We start from the raw sequence: 20,173 nt of genomic DNA, 5'->3' as shown, positions 1-20,173 counted from the left end.
GACCTATATAACGAGGGGAGTTGACCTATATAACGAGGGGAGTTGACACATATAACGAGGGCAGTTGACATATATAACGAGGGGAGTTGACATATATAACGAGGGGAGTTGACACATATAACGAGGGGAGTTGACACATATAACGAGGGGAGTTGACACATAACGAGGGGAGTTGACATATATAACGAGGGGAGTCGACCTATATAACGAGGGGAGTCGACCTATATAACGAGGGGAGTCGACATATATAACGAGGGGAGTCGACACATATAACGAGGGGAGTCGACATATATAACGAGGGGAGTCGACATATATAACGCGGGGAGTCGACATATATAACGAGGGGAGTCGACCTATATAACGAGGGGAGTCGACATATATAACGAGGGGAGTCGACATATATAACGAGGGGAGTCGACATATATAACGCGGGGAGTCGACATATATAATGAGGGGAGTCGACCTATATAATGAGGGGAGTTGACATATATAACGAGGGGAGTCGACATATATAACGAGGGGAGTCGACATATATAACGAGGGGAGTCGACACATATAACGAGGGGAGTCGACATATATAACGAGGGGAGTCGACATATATAACGAGGGGAGTCGACATATATAACGAGGGGAGTCGACACATATAACGAGGGGAGTCGACCTATATAACGAGGGGAGTCGACACATATAACGAGGGGAGTCGACATATATAACGAGGTGAAGGAATTTTTGGGGGAGAAATAGTGCCGCTGGAAAAGCTGGTATCAGTGACTACAGACGGGGCTCCTGCTATGAGCGGCCGACTACAGCGGTCGACTTGCCGGCTTTCGCAAAATTGCTAAATACACGCTAGCATGCCTGTTTTAAGCTATCGTAGCGGTATGTTTTACCAGGCCCGCGCCCTATAATCCGGAGCGCCTGATGTATGTGTTAAATACAGAAACAGCACCCGTAACTGAGGCTGCACCTTTTAATACGGTGCGCCCTTTGGTCGTGAACATACGGTATATAGAACATAGGGCACATTTGGGCGTGATATCACTCCGCGTCTGCGCAATGACCACAACCTCCTATCTTTAGTATTGCTGCGCCAACTGGTGGTCTTTTGGGTTGAGGATAACGGTGATCTATATGTAGCTATATGTAGCTATAGCGTCATTGGCCTCCACTCCAGCCACTCCTGGTAGTTCCTCAAAAACACTGAGTTTCTAGTGGATGCACAATCTGTGGAAGCCAACATAGAAACTTCTGAAGAGCCAAAGTTCTTGCAACAACAATATAGTCCCCAATTAGGTTGTTTTGTTATCACACGACCCCGTCCCAATTATCTTAAGAGAATATAAAAGAATGAGTGGAGACAGAAGAGAGAATGAGATGTTTTTGGGGCGTGTCGCTCTTGATTTAGTGTTTATTTTTGCAGTAAACTTAAAGGAGACCTTTTCCCTTTATGTTTGATTCCATTTAAGCTGATATTCCATTCTTGACATCTTTAAATTTACACTATTCATGGGAGATTTATTTGGTCATTTTGCTTCTTTTTATTTCCTATTTCCCACATTTATTCATAGTTTTTATTAGATTGCAATAAATCCTATAACATTGAACAGACTGACTAAAGTCAAATGACCTGCGGTTCCCACCGATAGCCGTCATTCTGATGGGTTTTTGCTGGCTGCAACTGAAATATTCCAATGCTTCATGTCACAGAGACAGTAAATACTAAACCCTAAAGATTCTGAAGGCATGATGTAAAATAGTAACGTATAATAGAGACATTTGAAGAGACAATTAAGAGAATGTTTCCATGCTTATAAGAGTGGCCGAGGAGCCATTTAGAACTTTATAAAGATGCATTGTGTGATACCAGGAACTAATTTAACTTCAAGGCGAAGCTGCTTCTGCTTTGTCGACCATCGACTGATCTCCTGAAAGTCCACCAGCGCTTTTTAAAAACTGAATTTTTCATCTATGGACGGAGTCGACGGCAGATGTTTCCAGAGATGCTCTTCACCAGTGGTCAGTGAGTGATGCAGCAGATGAGCGGGAGTTGACTGGCTTCAACCAGCTACTGACTCAATGTCTCCAGCCCATAGTGTGGATTCTCTACGAGATCAGACAGCAGCTTCACTCCTGAATCCTGCAGATTGTTGATGCTCAGGTCCAGAACCCTCAGATGGGAGGGATTGGACCTCAGCGCCGAGGCCAGAGAGACACAGCTGATCTCTGATAAACCGCAGCACTCTAATCTAAATAAAGAAGGGAAACTTTTATAAGGTTATAAGTGAAACCAGTATTAATCTGAAAGGTTAATCAAAGGCATGATCTGTCAATATTTAATTTAGTTACAGGTTAAAAAATGATAGTAATATGTAATTACCACAATTCCAACCTCTCAGGTTTGCACTGTTCCAGAGGAGAATATATATTGTTCTGGCCCTCACTCTTCCCAGGTTCTCCCACCTCTTTCCCTCCCATCTCATCAAGGAGATCCATCTCACCTGTGGCTCATCTTTAAAGGCACAACCTGTCTTAGATGACTTCCTGTCTCCCTCACCATCTCCCTCCTCGTTGGCTGGTGTCTACCAGGCACCCTCACCTAGTTTTGTCTAATTTTGGTTACCATCTGTCGGCTTTTTCATTGTCCTTAAATCAATTTATCATGAATAAGTGGTCCGCGTGTGGCCCTCCCTCCTGAAGGAACTGGGCACAACACACACACTCAGAAAGTGTGAGGACCCTCGGATGGAATAATGGACATTTTTGAGAATGGTGTTTACCTCAGAGTTTCCAGTCGGCAGTTTGGAAAGTGGAGAAAACCACAGAGCAGCTTCACTCCTGGATCCTTCAGCTGGTTCTGACTCAGGTCCAGTTCTCTGAGATGGGAGGGATTGGACCTCAGCGCCGAGGCCAGAGAGACACAGCTGATCTCTGATAAACTGCAGCACTCTAATCTAAATAAAGAAGGGAAACTTTTATAAGGTTATAAGTGAAACAAGTATTCATCTGAAAGGTTAATCAAAGGCATGATCTGTAAATATTTAATTTAGTTACAGGTTAAAAAATGATAGTAATATGTAATTACCACAATTCCAACCTCTCAGGTTTGCACTGTTCCAGAGGAGAATATATATTGTTCTGGCCCTCACTCTTCCCAGGTTCTCCCACCTCTTTCCCTCCCATCTCATCATGGAGATCCATCTCACCTGTGGCTCATCTTTAAAGGCACAACCTGTCTTAGATGACTTCCTGTCTCCCTCACCATCTCCCTCCTCGTTGGCTGGTGTCTACCAGGCACCCTCGCCTAGTTTTGTCTAATTTTGGTTACCATCTGTCGGCTTTTTCATTGTCCTTAAATCAGTTTATCATGAATAAGTGGTCCGCGTGTGGCCCTCCCTCCTGAAGGAACTGGGCACAACACACACACTCAGAAAGTGTGAGGACCCTCGGATGGAATAATGGACATTTTTGAGAATGGTGTTTACCTCAGAGTTTCCAGTCGGCAGTTTGGAAAGTGGAGAAAACCACAGAGCAGCTTCACTCCTGGATCCTTCAGCTGGTTCTGATCCAGGTCCAGTTCTCTGAGATGGGAGGGATTGGACCTCAGCGCTGAGGCCAGAGAGCCACAGCTGATCTCTGATAAGCTGCAGTATTCTAATCTAAATAAAGAAGGGAAACTTTTATAAGGTTATAAGTGAAACCAGTATTAATCTGAAAGGTTAATCAAAGGCATGATCTGTCAATATTTAATTTAGTTACAGGTTAAAAAATGATAGTAATATGTAATTACCACAATTCCAACCTCTCAGGTTTGCACTGTTCCAGAGGAGAATATATATTGTTCTGGCCCTCACTCTTCCCAGGTTCTCCCACCTCTTTCCCTCCCATCTCATCATGGAGATCCATCTCACCTGTGGCTCATCTTTAAAGGCACAACCTGTCTTAGATGACTTCCTGTCTCCCTCACCATCTCCCTCCTCGTTGGCTGGTGTCTACCAGGCACCCTCACCTAGTTTTGTCTAATTTTGGTTACCATCTGTCGGCTTTTTCATTGTCCTTAAATCAATTTATCATGAATAAGTGGTCCCCGTGTGGCCCTCCCTCCTGAAGGAACTGGGCACAACACACACACTCAGAAAGTGTGAGGACCCTCGGATGGAATAATGGACATTTTTGAGAATGGTGTTTACCTCAGAGTTTCCAGTCGGCAGTTTGGAAAGTGGAGAAAACCACAGAGCAGCTTCACTCCTGGATCCTTCAGATTGTTGAGGCTGAGGTCCAGTTCTCTGAGATGGGAGGGATTGGACCTCAGCGCCGAGGCCAGAGAGCCACAGCTGATCTCTGATAAGCTGCAGAGCTCTAATCTGAAAGATGCAGGATGAGGTTATACGGTGCAGGTCTGCATGTTATCTGCGTCAGTACTAAACCTACGTTAGTTCTTAGTTGGGTCAGACCTGAATTCACGATATTACAAGGAATTTTTTTAATGTGGTGCATCACAGCAGTGTTGAGAACAGCCTCACTTCACCATCTTAGCAGCTGGTATATAGGTAGAAAAATGAAGACTGACCCGAGCCTCTCCAGTTTACAGTTTGGACTCTCCAGTCCAGAACAGAGCCGCTTCACTCCTGAATCCTGCAACGTGTTGTAGCTCAGGTCCAGAACCCTCAGATGGGAGCGGTTGGACTTCAGAGCTGAGGCCACAGAATCACAGCTGGTCTCTGATAAACTGCAGTCACTTAGTCTAAAATAACAATTATTTTGAGAGAAGACAAATAAAAATCAACATGTACCAGAGCAAAACACAGCTTACAAGCAACAAACCTCTGGTCCTGCACCGGCTTATCTGCCGTATGTTCCTATTTTGGGTTCTTTCAGGGCGGTTGGACAAGATCTACAGCGTATGTAAAGTGTGTGTGGGTCAAAATACCTTCCAAGTTTGTGAGACCACATTTCTCAATAGCACTCAACTCTTGTCAGGAGTTGGGACAAAGCGACCCACTCCTGATAGCTTGTGGACGATGCTGCAGCGACCCTGCAATCCCTACACTCTCTGGTGAAACCAAATCAAAGGTTTTAGACACTGCTGGATGCTGGAAGGGTGGCTATAGTCTGGACGCATAGTTCCCCTGACTGCACATTTCTCCAACAATGATTGGCAGCTGGTGTCACTTGTTCTCCAGATGAGAGAAGGAAAGAGAGCCCCCCCACAGTGTGTTTGATTGCCCCACTGCAAGCTCAATGCTGCCAGAAAACATTGCAGGAGCATCAATTCCCCTCAGGGCATCAACAAGGAGCTCAGGAAAAGGTGCAGCTGCCACCTACTAGAGACAAGCACACTGAGCTGAGATTCAAAGCCCTCTCCTCCCAAGAGAAGAGCTTGTTTGTTGGAGGCTCTTCTGGGCGATACCTGGTGCCACAGCTCCAGCTCAGCCCGTCTCTGGAGCTGAGGTGGAGCTTAGCAAGTTTCATGGTTCTCCACCACTTCCTCTCGCTGAGGACCTTCTCAGCTGGTGGTTTCTGCTCCACCTTCCAAGTTGAGCAGGTGATACTTCTGCATTCCTGCCACCAGTGTCTCTGCAGAAAGAGTCTTCTCTACTGTTTTATATTAGATTGTATAAAATTAGGATTTTTGGCTGATGTCTTAGATGTTGTTGACTAAGAGCAGGTTTTCCTTTAATAACAGAGAGATTCGATGAGAAGAGCAAATGTATTATTTTATGAGCTACTTCCACTACTATTATATACACATACTTCCATATTGTCTTAGATTGCAAGCTGCATTTATTGCATCGTTCATGCATCGTTGAACAAACAGATTTATATAAAAATGTGTGAAAACTTATGGATGGAAACCTTTTTAAAATGGTTGCATGGTGTAGAATCGGTGTAGAATCAACTTGTTGACTTCTGATTTGGACTCCAATGGAAGTGAGGTGCAACAATTGTGGATGCTGAAAGCTTCAGATCTTCATGAAGGTTTCTGTGGTTGGACTGACCTGCTGCCCCTTTAAGAGGGAGGCAGGTTTGGGCTTCTGGCTGGAATGAAGCCACCTCAGATGAGAATGATTGCAGGCTTTCGGTACCAAGGTTTAACAGGGTGCTCACTTCACACTTGGGCTTTTCTCTTTTTTGGGATGGCTTTTCTCAGGAGAGAAGGGGCATGGCACACTGCAGCAGCTTTCTTTTTGGGGTTTCTAGTTTTCCTTCTGATCTTTAAAAGACAGGAAGAACCATTTTTGATTGGTCTGAATGTTTGGGCGGTTTTGTGGCCAGCCTAAAATAAAACAAGACAAATCTACAACTGATACTTCCTTTCTAGTCATTGATGACCATCCTCACATGGGACAGATTTCCACAACCAATTTAATACTGCAAATCTGTCCTGTGTGGTCTTTTTTCTGAGAACTGTAACACTACGTTTATAACAAAGATCAAACATGGAAACATTTATTGTCTAACTAGTTACACCTGGGAAAGTACAGGATCATCTCTGACTGACCTGAGAGTCTCCAGCTCACAGAGAGGATCCTGGAGAACACCACAGAGCTGCTTCACTGCTGGATCCTTCAGCTGGTTAAGACTCAGGTCCAGAACCCTCAGATGGGAGGGATTGGACCTCAGCGCCGAGGCCAGAGAGTCACAGCTGATCTCTGATAAAGTGCAGTCACTCAGTCTGGATAAGGAATCATGGCAAGAAATGATCTCTTATTGGAGGAAAAGTCATGTTACACTTGCTCAAAATCATTATTTCATTTTATTTCATTATTTAATCAGGGCCCTTGGAGTCAGGAGAGCTCTGGCCCCCCACTGATAAACTGGGATATTACAGCAACAACACAGTTAAAAATTATCTATAAAAGTAACTTTCAATGGCTCATTTAAATTCATACTACACTTCTCTTCTCCAAAAGTCAATGGAGTTTATCTTGAAGCCTTTCATTGTTTAGTTGTTATGTCGAAGATAAAAGGAAGCTGACCTGAGAGTCTCCAGCTGACAGTTTAGACTCTCCAGTCCAGAACAGAGCAGCTTCACTCCTGGATCCTTCAGCTGGTTCCTACTCAGGTCCAGAACCCTCAGATGGGAGGGATTGGACCTCAGCGCCGAGGCCAGAGAGCCACAGCTGATCTCTGATAACCTGCAGTCACTCAACCTGGAAAAGGAATAAATGGGGCAAATAAAAACACATTTCTAAATCTGAAAATGAAGAGAAAAGCAGAAAATGTAAAGAAATTTAGAAAAGACCAGCAGAGGCCTCCTGACCTGAGCGTCTCCAGTCTGCAGTTTGGATGCATCATTGCAGAAGACAGTAACTTTACGGCATCTCTCGGGCTTTGGTTCCCGCTTAAGCTCAGCTCCCGTAGATGAGAAGGGTTTGACGTCATTGCTGAGGCCACAACTTCCCAATGACTCGTTGAAAGAAAACTACCAGCCAGTCTGTTGTGTATGAAACAAAAATAGTGAGTCAAACTTTGGGATTTCTCATCAACTTATCTGAGAATCTACCTCAACACAAATGTAGCTCATTTCCTGGAAAAGCTAAATTCAACACCGTAGAGCAACAGTTTGAACGACCATCAGATCTGAAATGCAACTGAATTATTCTCAACATTTGTCTTATTTTAGAACGGCTCATAATTACTCAATATTTAAAATGATTATAGCAAATGGTTTAAAGAAACGTGCATCTTTTTATCTGTCTATCGGCTCTTTGGATATTTTGCATTTCATCCAATTTGTACGATCGTGCGTCAAGTCTTAATTCAGCGATCCGATCGATGACATCAGAGTCTCTGGTTGCATCGATTGCCCTCAGCTTCTGTTATATCTGCCTGTTTCCCTTCAAATCATTTTCACTGCACCTTTTGTTGCTGGTGATGAAGTTGCCCCCTAACGGGTGTGGAAAGGCTCAAACAACTTTGTGGGTCACATAAAGGCTCCAAACGGAACCGCCACAAAGACCTAAAACACCCATTTAAACCAACGAGGCCGGCTGTTTTTACGTTGAACAAATGAAGCAAAATAGTCACGTGTCATTAGTTAAAATGTGTTTTTCTGTCGTTTGAATACGATGTATACAAACAAACAAAAGTGATTTAATGACATGACAGTAATTTCATGATAGTCAGTTAACTTGTGGCTCCTATTATTCCTGCCTTATGTTGGTTTGTGTCAGGTTCCCAGTTTCTGGGAACTCTTTTGCAGGGTTTGTCCTGCGGGGGGCGTGGTGGAGCCATGCCTCAGTCACAGGTGGTGCCGGGGACTGGTGCACCTGCAGACTATCGGCAATCAAGCCACCTATTTATGGACTGTTCTCACGGGTGGCCAGCGTTGGCATGTCTTGTCTGTTTCGGAAGACCCCAGCTACACTCACTTGGACTAATGTAAAACTTTTCCCTTCGTGGATTACTTTTGGACCCGTTCCTCGGACTGTTCGTTTATCTATATCCATCGTGGTCTGCTTTTGACTCCGCTCGGAATTTTTGTTGTAAGTTTTCTTTTTCTGTTTGGGTGAAGAACGGAGTTGCACGATTTAGTGTGAACCGAAATAAAGCTTCACGGAAAACGATACGCCACTGTGTCCTGCCTGCTTTCGGTTCCGAACACAACCGTTCGTAACATTACATGCCAACCAGCATGGATCCGGCGGACCAGGACGCAGTGCGCCGTACATTAGAGGCTCAGGGAAGGTTGCTGGGTCAACACGACCAGCTCCTCACCGACATCTGGACCTCCCTCCAGACTCTTAACGCCAGCATGACGGACCTGCTTGCCCCGGGATGAGCGGAGCTGGTCCCGCCTCCGACCCCCGCGGAGGCGCCGAGAGTCGCGTCACAGCTGTTCACTGCTGCACCACGGGAGCCCCACGTTCCGGTCCCGGAGCGATATTCCGGAGAGGCAGGTGCGTGTGCCTCATTCTTGCTCCAGTGCTCGCTCGTTTTTGACCTCCAACCCCTCACCTACCCCAGCGACAGGGCAAGGATTGCCTTCATGGTGAACCTACTCTCTGGGAGAGCGGCGCAGTGGGCCACAGCCGTGTTGGAGAACCAGACCCCCGCGTCCTCTAGTTTTCCGGTTTTTACGGCCGAATTTAGACGGGTTTTTGAGCTTCCCATTCAGAGCAGCGAAGCGTCCTCCCAAATTCTGTCCCTGCGCCAGGGGTCCAGCTCTGTCGCTGACTACTCGATTCGTTTCCGTATCCTGGCTGCCCGAAGCGGCTGGAACGACGCAGCGCTTCAGGGAGTTTTCACACAGGGGCTTTCCGACGACCTGAAGGACGAGTTGGCGGCGAGGGAGCAGCCGGAGACCTTGGAGGCGCTCATCGGTCTGGCTACTCGGTTGGACAATCGACTTCGGGAGCGACGCCGGCAGAGGATGAGCGAGCGGACGGTGAGACCTTCTGGGAGGTTCTCCAGGCCGAGCGAGACCACCGGGGACTCGTCTGCCTTCGTCCCTGTCCCAGCGCCTGAGGCTTCAACCTGCGAGCCAATGCAGTTGGGTCGAACACGGCTAACCCAGTCAGAACGTCTGCCCGGTGCGCCCAAAAGAGTAAGCTCGTCAACGCCGGCAGGAGTGCTGGCGAGCGGATCCTCTTCCTGCTCACCTCCCGTCCGTCTAACCCTCTCTGGCACGCTCCTTTGGGGGCAGGAGTCGGTGCCAACTACCTTCCTGGTGGACTCGGGTGCAGACGGCAACTTCATTAGCCAGGACCTGGCCCGGCAGGCCCGTCTTCCCCTCGAGACGCTGCCCGAACCGAAGACCATTCTGGGTCTCAACGGAGAGGTCCTGGCTAGGATTACCCACCGGACCCAGGCAATCACCCTCATCATCTCTGGTAATCATCGTGAACAGATCCACTTCTTCCTCATCCGCTCCTCCTCATCCCCTGGAGTTCTCGGGTCCCCATGGCTGGCCCTACACAACCCTCAGTTTGACTGGCCTACCGGGAGGCTGGTGAGCTGGAGCGTTAACTGCCACACCAACTGTTTGCGTTCGGCGGTCACCTCCTTGTCAGGGATCTCGGCACCTGCCCAGGAGATTCCCGATCTGTCCCAGGTTCCGAGAGATTACCATGACCTAGGCGAGGTCTTCTGCAAGCAGCGGGCGCTCTCCCTTCCGCCCCATCGGCCGTATGACTGTGCCATCGATCTCCTCCCCGGGGCCACGTTACCGTCGAGCCGACTCTACAACCTCTCCAGGGCGGAACGGGAGGCGATGGAGAATTATATTGGTGAGTCCCTAGCTTCTGGCCTGATCAGACCCTCCTCTTCTCCAGTTGGTGCTGGGTTTTTCTTCGTGCAGAAGAAGGATGGAACCCTGCGCCCCTGTATTGATTATCGGTCCCTGAACGAAATCACAATCAAAAATAAGTATCCACTGCCCCTCCTCGACGCGGCCTTCGCTCCTCTACACCGGGCCAAGGTTTTTTCTAAATTAGACCTTCGGAGCGCATACCATCTTGTGCGGATTCGAGAGGGGGATGAATGGAAGACAGCCTTCAACACCCCTTTGGGCCATTTCGAGTATCTGGTGATGCCGTTTGGACTCACCAACGCCCCCGCTGTGTTTCAGGCCCTTATCAACGACGTGCTCCGGGACATGTTAAATAGGTTCATCTTTGTGTACCTGGATGACATCCTGATCTTTTCAGAGTCTGAGGAGGAGCACGTCCAGCATGTCCGGCTCGTTCTCCAACGGCTCCTGGAGAACCGACTTTTTGTTAAAGCGGAGAAGTGCGACTTCCACACCACCTCCATCTCTTTCCTGGGCTTCGTGGTGGCGCGGGGACAGCTTTCGCCAGACCCAGCCAAGGTGAGGGCGGTAATGGAATGGCCAACTCCTTCCTCCCGTAGGCAGTTGCAGCAGTTCCTGGGCTTCGCTAATTTCTACCGTCACTTCATCCGCGACTACAGCAAGGTGGCCGCCCCGCTCACCAGGCTCACGTCCACCTTACTTAGCTTCCGCTGGACTCCCGAGGCCGAAGCTGCCTTCAACAGACTGAAGGTCCTGTTCTCGTCATCACCTATTCTCACTCACCCCGACCCCAGTCGGCAGTTCGTGGTTGAGGTGGACGCTTCAGATGTGGGAGTTGGGGCCGTCCTGTCCCAAAGGAGCGGGGAGGACCAGAAGCTCCATCCGTGTGCCTTTTTTAGTCACCGGCTCTCACCCGCAGAACGGAATTATGACGTGGGAAATAAGGAGCTCCTGGCCGTGGTCCTGGCGCTCCAGGAGTGGAGGCATTGGCTGGAAGGCGCCACCCAGCCATTTATCGTATGGACAGACCACAAGAACCTCACATACCTCCGGAACGCCAAGAGGCTTAGCTCCCGGCAGGCTCGGTGGGCTCTATTCTTAGGGAGGTTTCGGTTCACTCTTACTTACCGTCCTGGATCGCGTAACCTGAAACCCGACGCCCTTTCCCGTCAGTTTGCCTCCGAGCCTGGGGAGATGGACCCGGACCCCATATTACCCCTCTCCTGCATCCTGGGGGCTGCATCCTGGCAGGTGGAAGAGAGGGTCCGCGAAGCCCAGCAATCTGCTCCGGATCCTGGGGGATGTCCTCCAAACCGGCTGTTCGTCCCGGTGGCGGTGCGCTCAGAGGTGCTGCACTGGGCCCATTCGTCGCGATTAACCTGTCATCCAGGAGTCAACCGCTCGTTACACTTCCTCCGGCAGCGTTTCTGGTGGCCCTCCATGGCCCGGGACACCAAGGACTACATAGCTGCCTGCCCGGTGTGTTCTAGGGGGAAGGCCTCCCATCGGCCACCGGCAGGACTCCTTCAGCCCCTGGAGATTCCTCGACGACCGTGGTCACATATAGCAGTGGACTTCATCACCGGCCTCCCTCCTTCCCAGGGTCATGAGATCGTTCTCACCGTGGTCGATCGTTTCTCTAAGTCGGCCCACTTTATTCCCCTACCCAAGCTCCCGTCGGCAGGAGAGACTGGAGAGCTCCTGGTCCAGCATGTGTTCCGCCTCCACGGATTACCTACGGACATAGTTTCGGATCGGGGGCCACAGTTCTGCTCTCAGGTTTGGAAGTCTTTTTGCTCGGCGCTGGGAGCCTCGGTCAGTCTTACGTCTGGGTACCACCCACAGGCCAACGGGCAGGCCGAGAGAACCAACCAGAGCCTGGAGGACGCCCTAAGGTGTGTGGCAGCCCAAGACCCATCCTCCTGGAGCACCTACCTGCCATGGGTAGAGTACGCCCACAACTCCTTGGTTTCTGCCTCCACTGGTCTGTCCCCCTTCATGGCTTCCCTGGGCTACCAGCCTCCATTGTTCGAGGGGCAGGAGGAGGAGGTTGCTGTACCGTCAGTGCAGGCCAACATTCGCCGTTGCAGGAGGGTGTGGAGGCAGGTCCGTTCGACTCTACTGCGGACTTCTCGTCGATCCCAACTGCAGGCCAATCGACATCGGACGCCAGCCCCCTCCTATCAACCAGGTCAGAGGGTCTGGTTGTCCACCAAGGACCTTCCACTCCAGGTCGAGTCTCGGAAGCTGGCTCCTCGCTTCGTGGGTCCCTTTGAGGTGGATCGGATGGTGAACCCCGCAGCCGTCCGCCTGAAGCTTCCTGCAGCGTTGAGGATACACCCCACCTTCCATGTTTCCAAAGTAAAGCCCGTTGCAGAGTCGGATCTGGTTCCCCCGTCTGACCCCCCGCCTCCTCCCCGCATTGTGGACGGAGGTCCTGCCTATACGGTCCAGCGTATCCTGGACGTCCGCCGACGAGGCCGGGGCTTCCAGTTCCTAGTCGACTGGGAGGGGTATGGTCCGGAGGAGCGATCATGGGTTCCCCACCGGTTCATTTTGGATACCAGCCTCCTCCGCGATTTCTACCATGCCCACCCGGAGAAGCCTGGAAGGACGCCAGGAGGCGCCCCTTGAGGGGGGGGTAATGTCAGGTTCCCAGTTTCTGGGAACTCTTTTGCAGGGTTTGTCCTGCGGGGGGCGTGGTGGAGCCATGCCTCAGTCACAGGTGGTGCCGGGGACTGGTGCACCTGCAGACTATCGGCAATCAAGCCACCTATTTATGGACTGTTCTCACGGGTGGCCAGCGTTGGCATGTCTTGTCTGTTTCGGAAGACCCCAGCTACACTCACTTGGACTAATGTAAAACTTTTCCCTTCGTGGATTACTTTTGGACCCGTTCCTCGGACTGTTCGTTTATCTATATCCATCGTGGTCTGCTTTTGACTCCGCTCGGAATTTTTGTTGTAAGTTTTCTTTTTCTGTTTGGGTGAAGAACGGAGTTGCACGATTTAGTGTGAACCGAAATAAAGCTTCACGGAAAACGATACGCCACTGTGTCCTGCCTGCTTTCGGTTCCGAACACAACCGTTCGTAACAGTTTGTCTGGATTGACCTTTGAACTTATATCCAGCCAGTGTTGAACATTTCTGGATGAATTGTTGTTGTTTTAATTTATGGACGCTGCAATGGAGATAAAGAATTGAAGGAATGACCACTGGAGGGGGTATTGCTACCTGACATGATCCACTCGCTTGATTTAAACGCCGATGTCCGGCCCCAAAAATCTTTACTTACTCGGCCTTCCTGCAGTTCCTCACAGCTGGAATCAGGCGACGTCGTCCCTCCTTTGAGGTTTTGTACTGCTGCAGGTCCAGCTCATCCAGAACCTCCTCTGACATCTGCAGCAGGTAGGCCAGAGCTGAACAGTGGATCACTGACAGTCTCCTCTCTGATTTCTCCCCTGACTTCAGGAACTCTTGGATCTCCTGATGGACTGACTGATCCTTCATCTCCATCAGACAGTGGAAGATGTTGATGCTTCTGTCTGGGGAGATTTTATAACTGATCTCCTCCTTCAGGTTGTTGAGGACCTTCTGGATGGTTTCTGGGTGGCTGTTCCTCTGATCCAACAGTCCACCCAAGATCCTCTGATTGGACTCCAGAGAGAGACCATGAAGGAAGCGAACAAACAAGTCCAGGTGGCCATTTTCACTTTTGAGAGATTTCATTAGTGCTCTCCTGAGGAAGTCATCAAGAGATGTGACTGGATTGTTTTTTGCAAACATCAATGTAAACCTGGAAAAGGGGTTTGGTTTGGAATATTTTAGGAACTGATTCATAACCGCTGTGTCTTTCCTGGTGTAACAGTGGAACATGTAGACGGAAGCCAGAAACTCCTGAATGCTCAGATGAACAAAGCAGTAGACTGATTTCTGGAAGATCACACTCTCTCTCTTGAAGATCTCTGTACAAACTCCTGAGTACACCGACACCTCGGAGACATCCAGTCCACATCGCTCCAGGTCTTCTGAGTAGAACATGATGTTTCCTTTCTCCAGATGTTCAAACGCCAGCCGACCCAACTTCAGAAGGAGTTCTTTATCAGCCTCAGTCAGTTCCTCTGGTCTCTGCTTTCCTCCATACTTCTGCTTCTTCCTCTTCATCTGAACCATCAGGAAGTGTGAGTAGAGGTCAGTCAGGGTTTGGGGCAGCTCTCCTCTCTGGTCTCTGGTCATCATGTCCTCCAGAACTATAGCAGTGATCCAGCAGAAAACTGGGATCAGACACATGATGTGGAGGCTCCTGGAGGCCTTGATGTGTGAGATGATTCTCTTGGACAGATCTTCATCACTGAACCTCCTCCTGAAGTACTCCTCCTTCTGGGAGTCAGTGAAGCCTCGTACTTCTGTGATCCTGTCAACACACGAGGGAGGAATCTGATGGGCTGCTGCAGGTCTGGAGGTGATCCAGATGAGAGCTGAGGGAAGCAGGTTCCCCTGGATGAGGTTCACCAGGAGCACCTCAACGGACGATACTTGTGTGACATCAGAGATGAGCTGATGCTTGTTGAAACCCAGTGAAAATCTGCTTTCATCCAGGCCATCAAAGATGAACAGAAGTTTCCAGACAGTCAGATCTTCTGCTCTGATCTTCTGTAATGTTGGATGGAAAACATGAAGCAGTGAGAGAAGACTGTGCTGCTCATCTCTGATCAAGTTCAGCTCCCTGCATGAGAGCGGAAGCACCAGACTGATGTCTTGGTTCTCCAAACCTTCTGCCCAGTCCAGACTGAACTTCTGCACTGAGAAGGTTTTTCCAACGCCGGCGACACCGTTGGTCAGAACCACTCTGATGTGTCTCTGTTGCTCAGATAAGACTTTGAAGATGTCCTGGCACTTGATTGGAGTGTCCTGGATGTTCTTCTTGGAGGTTCTCTCAAGCTGTCTCACCTCATGTTGTGTGTCCACCTCCTCACTTTGTCCCTCAGTGATGTAGAGCTCAGTGTAGATCTTGTTCAGCAGGGTTCCACTTCCTGCTTCATTAGTTCCTTCAGTCACATGTTCACATCTTCTCTTCAGACTCATCTTATGACCTTCTATCACCTCCTGCAGTTCACCACCCTCTAAAAAAAACAATCTTTTAAATCCTTTTACAATTGTCATCTACAGCAGTAACACAGATGTCCTCAACTGGAAAATATTCTTTCATGTTTGAATGATAGAAGCAACAGTCGGGTAATGACCCATCTTACTGTCAGTTTGAAATGTTATGTCTTCTTATGTACACCTATTCTTTTATTTCATTGGGTTTCAATGTAATTTAGTCTATAACAACCATTTCCATGTCTTCCAAGAGTTTGCTTGGACTAAACAGCTGGTAAAAGCTGGATGATATTTAGAAAAACACATCAAACCTTCTCCAAACACATCATACTCAGCAGACCCATTGTCCTGTAAAGGTCACCTGCCTTCAACTCTTTAACACTTTCCAGAACTAAATGACTAAATGTTGCTAAATACTGTCTAAGCATTTAGGAAGGTCTTCAGAGGGTCCTGGGGTTCCAGTGGAACCAAACAAGAGCTTTCTGGATCTTCTCTTGCACATTGTAAATACACAAGTTGTTCCTTTATTCCGACCCAAAAGTATCTTATTAATACAAATGTAGGAGCTTACGTGAGACGCTGTTGTTCAGGTCGGCGGTCTGCAGTTCAGTTCTCCGTTTCTTTTCACCCTCGGGACAGGAGGAATCTCCGATGGAAGCAGACCGTTTCTGATAGCTGTCAAAAATGGGAATAGTGGTTATACATGTCTACTGGGCGTTAGCAACGCCTAAGAAAGGCTGCGTTCACTTCTACTTTCAGTTTGCTCTGACCGTTGAAGATTGAATGAACACTGAGCAAAAAATATAAAGTTATTTAGGTTCTAACAAGCTCGTTTAGTTGGAGAAAAGTGTATTTGATCTAAGTGTTTAGTGGCTTTTCCTCATTGTGAATTTATGTTAAAAATAAGTGCCAAATCAGGAATATACCCAGGAGCCTTATAAATAGACTTTTTAATGAATTTTCATGACATGTGGTGGAACAGTGTGGCAGAACAAGCTGCACAGACCTGCCATGTCTTACCCATCCGTATCTAAATGGAGAGCTGGAGCACTCTGCAATGATGGATATTGTTGGGAAACTTTCAAATATATGCCTAGGAATTTTTGTGAGATGATGTTAACCCATGTAGGAGAAATGACCAGTTAAAAACAGAAGCAATTTTCAGTTTTAAAAGATTTACCACACTAAAATTAACATGGGAGTTAATGGGAGCGAACGCCTGACATGTTGGTGCACCGTTTCATTTTAAAGAGCTGATGAATTTCATTTTTCACGATAGTAGAGGCTAATACCTACAAAATGATGTTTTGTATGGTCGTGAAATGTTCTAAGGCAGAGTTATGTGGTTCAGAAAACCTTACTTTAAAGGTGAGCCTTGAGGTCCAATACCGAAGTTTATAGAGTGCCCTTTGGACCAGTTACTCTTCAGGGACACACAGCTGGGCACTGTGGACTCTGCTCTGTCCTCGTCCATCCTGAGGAAACATCAGAAATAGTGATGAGACTGTGATGAAGGTAAATAATCTGGAGAGGTTGGAGTTAAATAATCCCAATTCACTGCATTTTTATCAAACAGGAACATTTCTAATCCATTCTGGATAACAACTGAATCAATAAATCAATGATGTCTCTGTATAATTTTCATGTTTTCAGAGTTTAAGCTGCTTTTTTTAACTGTTCCCTGCAGTGAGAAAAGAACTGGCACCTTTTCCAGCCCCTCATCCTGCAGCACTGAATGTGCTCTAAAGTTCTTTCCAGAGCAAACGTCTCTGCACTTGCAGCAACATGTTGTAGTCATGGATCCGTGAGGAGAACCGGATACAGGAAACGCCCCCACTTTGATCCCAAAACCCAACTGGTGGCCAACGGTGGTCCGGCAACGACGGGGACGCTGGTCCATCGGGCCCACAACACTGGTTCTCCACAGGCCAACATGGTGAAAGGACTGTCTTCAGCTCAGCCACTAAATTATCTGGTGCTACATAAACATACTAGTCAGGACTTTTTAACTTCCCTCCTTTGTTCTCCTCTTCAATTATTTCTATGATCCAAGTCCTCAAAGATCACTGCTCTATTTAAAATAGATGAAAGAAATGACACCCACTCCTGCATTTCTTTCACAGTGGTTCCACAACATAGAACAATAAACCACTGGGAGAAAACGTGCAACATGAACCCAAAATCCTGTTGGTGTCCTGTGATCCTGTGTGGATTTATTTATTTAGTTTATTGTCTTAAATTGGTCCGGCTGAGAGATGCTAACTTGCACACGATTAGATGTTGTTTGACGGGTAATACCAAAATATCCAGCTGTGACCTGGACTGTTGAACAACTCTAATAACTCTAAGAGCTTTTCACCTGTCACAAAAAAGTTTTAAAATGTTGTTAATACCTGTTAAGACTCTCTAACAACGTTAACAGCACAATACTCACTTTACACTCAGCTTGTCGCTCTTCCTGCTTCGTCTGAACAGAATACTTTCACTTTAACTTTTAAAACCTAATCAGCAGCTTCATGGCGTATATATTACTGCCATAAAAGCATTCTAGGAGGGTTTAAAGTTCAAAGTTCTTTTAGGATCAGTAGCAAAAAGCAGAAACATAAACTAAACTTCACTTAGAAAGACTATTCAACTATAACTAAAGCCAGACTATCAGAAAGTTAAATAAGACCTATTCATTTATAATGTATAACGATGTTTTGTGCTAAAACTAAATATGAAGTCTAGTTGAATTTTCTTAAGCCAAGAATTCTTCAGCTCTATGCAGCTCTTCAATAGTCACAAAAATGTTTTCAAATCTTGATTTTATCTCCAAACACAACTGTCAATTCTTTTCAATAATGCTCTTCGTTTCCACTCAGCTTGTCGGTCTTCAGTCTTCCTGCTCAGTCTGAACGGAAAACTTTTACCTTTCCTTTTTCCGCTGTTAATGAACAACTTTATGGCTGTTGATTAATATTCCACTACTATAAAAGCATTCTGTGAGGTTCAAGATTAAAAGTTGTTTTGCTATTTTAATGCCATAAATATGTTTTTGCATTTAAATTAAAACTGACTAACTTAGTTAAATAAATAAATAAGATTTATGATGTTTGACAGATTTTAAAGACTCGTAAAAGCAGCATATTTCTGCAGCCCTGGAGTCCAGGAGGAGCAGCAGAGGTCAGAATGTGTCGGAGCGCGTTTAACTATTGTCTGCAGTTCCACGCGTGTCCACCGGGTGGCGGTAAAGCACCACATGATATTTCTCCTTTTTGGAACTTCTTCAGCTGCGTTGAGCTTTAAATCTTCACCTGTCGCTCCCTTTAAGCTCTAAACTTTGCGGTTCTGTGTGTAGTTTGTTGGTTTGAATATTTTTGATAAATTCTGATGACGATGAGTGAAACTTTCAATGACCAATGGAAAGTTCGTCCATTTTTCTACTGCGTCACACATTTTCATTATTTGTCATTTTGGGGTCTAAACTGGACCAGTTCTGTGAGCTGTTTTGCTTTTTCTGTGGACCAGATGTTCCAGGCAGGTTCCATCATCGGACACAGATGGAGACAGGTCACGTGACAACAGTCAGCCTTTAGTTCTTTATTACAGGAGGATCTGGTTTATATACAGACACGAATCTGCAAAATACTAAAAAGTTTATGAACCCAAAGTACTAAAAAGTCTACATCCACGCACACGCGTGTATGAAGTGTTTATACACGCGTGTGCGCGTACGTGCACACTGTATATTCATCTAATAACTGTTCGTTTCTAAAACACCAAAGTAGAGTCACTGAGGCACGGCTTCACCTCCTTTACACCGAGGTTTCCCTGAGCAGGTGTGATGAACTGTTGCAGAAGGAAAAGCATGGAACATGTTAATAACCGGACACAACAACACTCAGGTTTATTGTCTGACGGCATCAGTGTCTCTGGTTGCATCTGTCTGAGGAGCATTGTGAAACCAGGAGCAGTGTAAATGAGGGAGGGGGGGGGGCAGTGAGTGGATGCTGCATTCATCAAACACACAATAGTCAGAAGAGAAGAAGGAAGAACAGAAGCCCGTGTTCCTCAGTGTTGGTGTGGAGACGCCTGTTTGGAGGAGCAGGAAGCAGGCTGGACTCTTCCAGCTGGCTTTAATGCCACTTCTCTTCTGAGAACCTCCCAGCAGCTTTCTCTCCACCATCTTTTTACGCTGAAGCTTTTTGATCATTTCAGGTCAGATGTTCTTGGACTGAGGTTAAACATGTTTGTTCTTGTGCTCGGAGCGAACCGACGATCCTCTAAAGTCAGGCATCCTAAAGGTGGATGTTTCCTGAGGCCTGGAGGCTTTAAAGTGGCGCTTTTACCCACTTGTCCTCGTTCTGTTGGAAACTTGATCCAAAAACCTTTTCTGGAGCTTCATGTTCTGCTTTTTTGAAGGAATGAAATGGTTTCATCAGCGCTGCCGGGGGCTGAGCAGGCTTCATAAATCTGAAGCTCTGAGATCCTTTAAAGATCTCCTGGAATCAGCAGATGGGGGTTTGATCCAAAACTGTAAGAATCAGTCAAGCTATCAAATCTTGACTCAGTCCAAGCGTGAACCAGTCCATCCAGAGCTGATTATGGCTCAGCCAGGAGGAAAGCACGGCCTGGGGGGGTTCATATGGAGCAGGCACACTCTGGCTCTATTGCTACTGAAAACAGCCCTTCAGCACAGCAGCCTGGAATACAGTTCTGGAGAACACCTGTTCCCAACAGAACCTGTTTAAAACGGGACCAGTGAAGATGCCCGGCGTGACCACGACCACGGGGAGAGGGGGGGGGGGGCAGAGACAGGCGGTAACGCCGCTGCCCA

This window comes from Takifugu rubripes, chromosome 21, assembly GCF_901000725.2.
Source record: "Takifugu rubripes chromosome 21, fTakRub1.2, whole genome shotgun sequence".
Taxonomy (NCBI): domain Eukaryota; kingdom Metazoa; phylum Chordata; class Actinopteri; order Tetraodontiformes; family Tetraodontidae; genus Takifugu; species Takifugu rubripes.
This window is presented reverse-complemented; position numbering follows the sequence as displayed.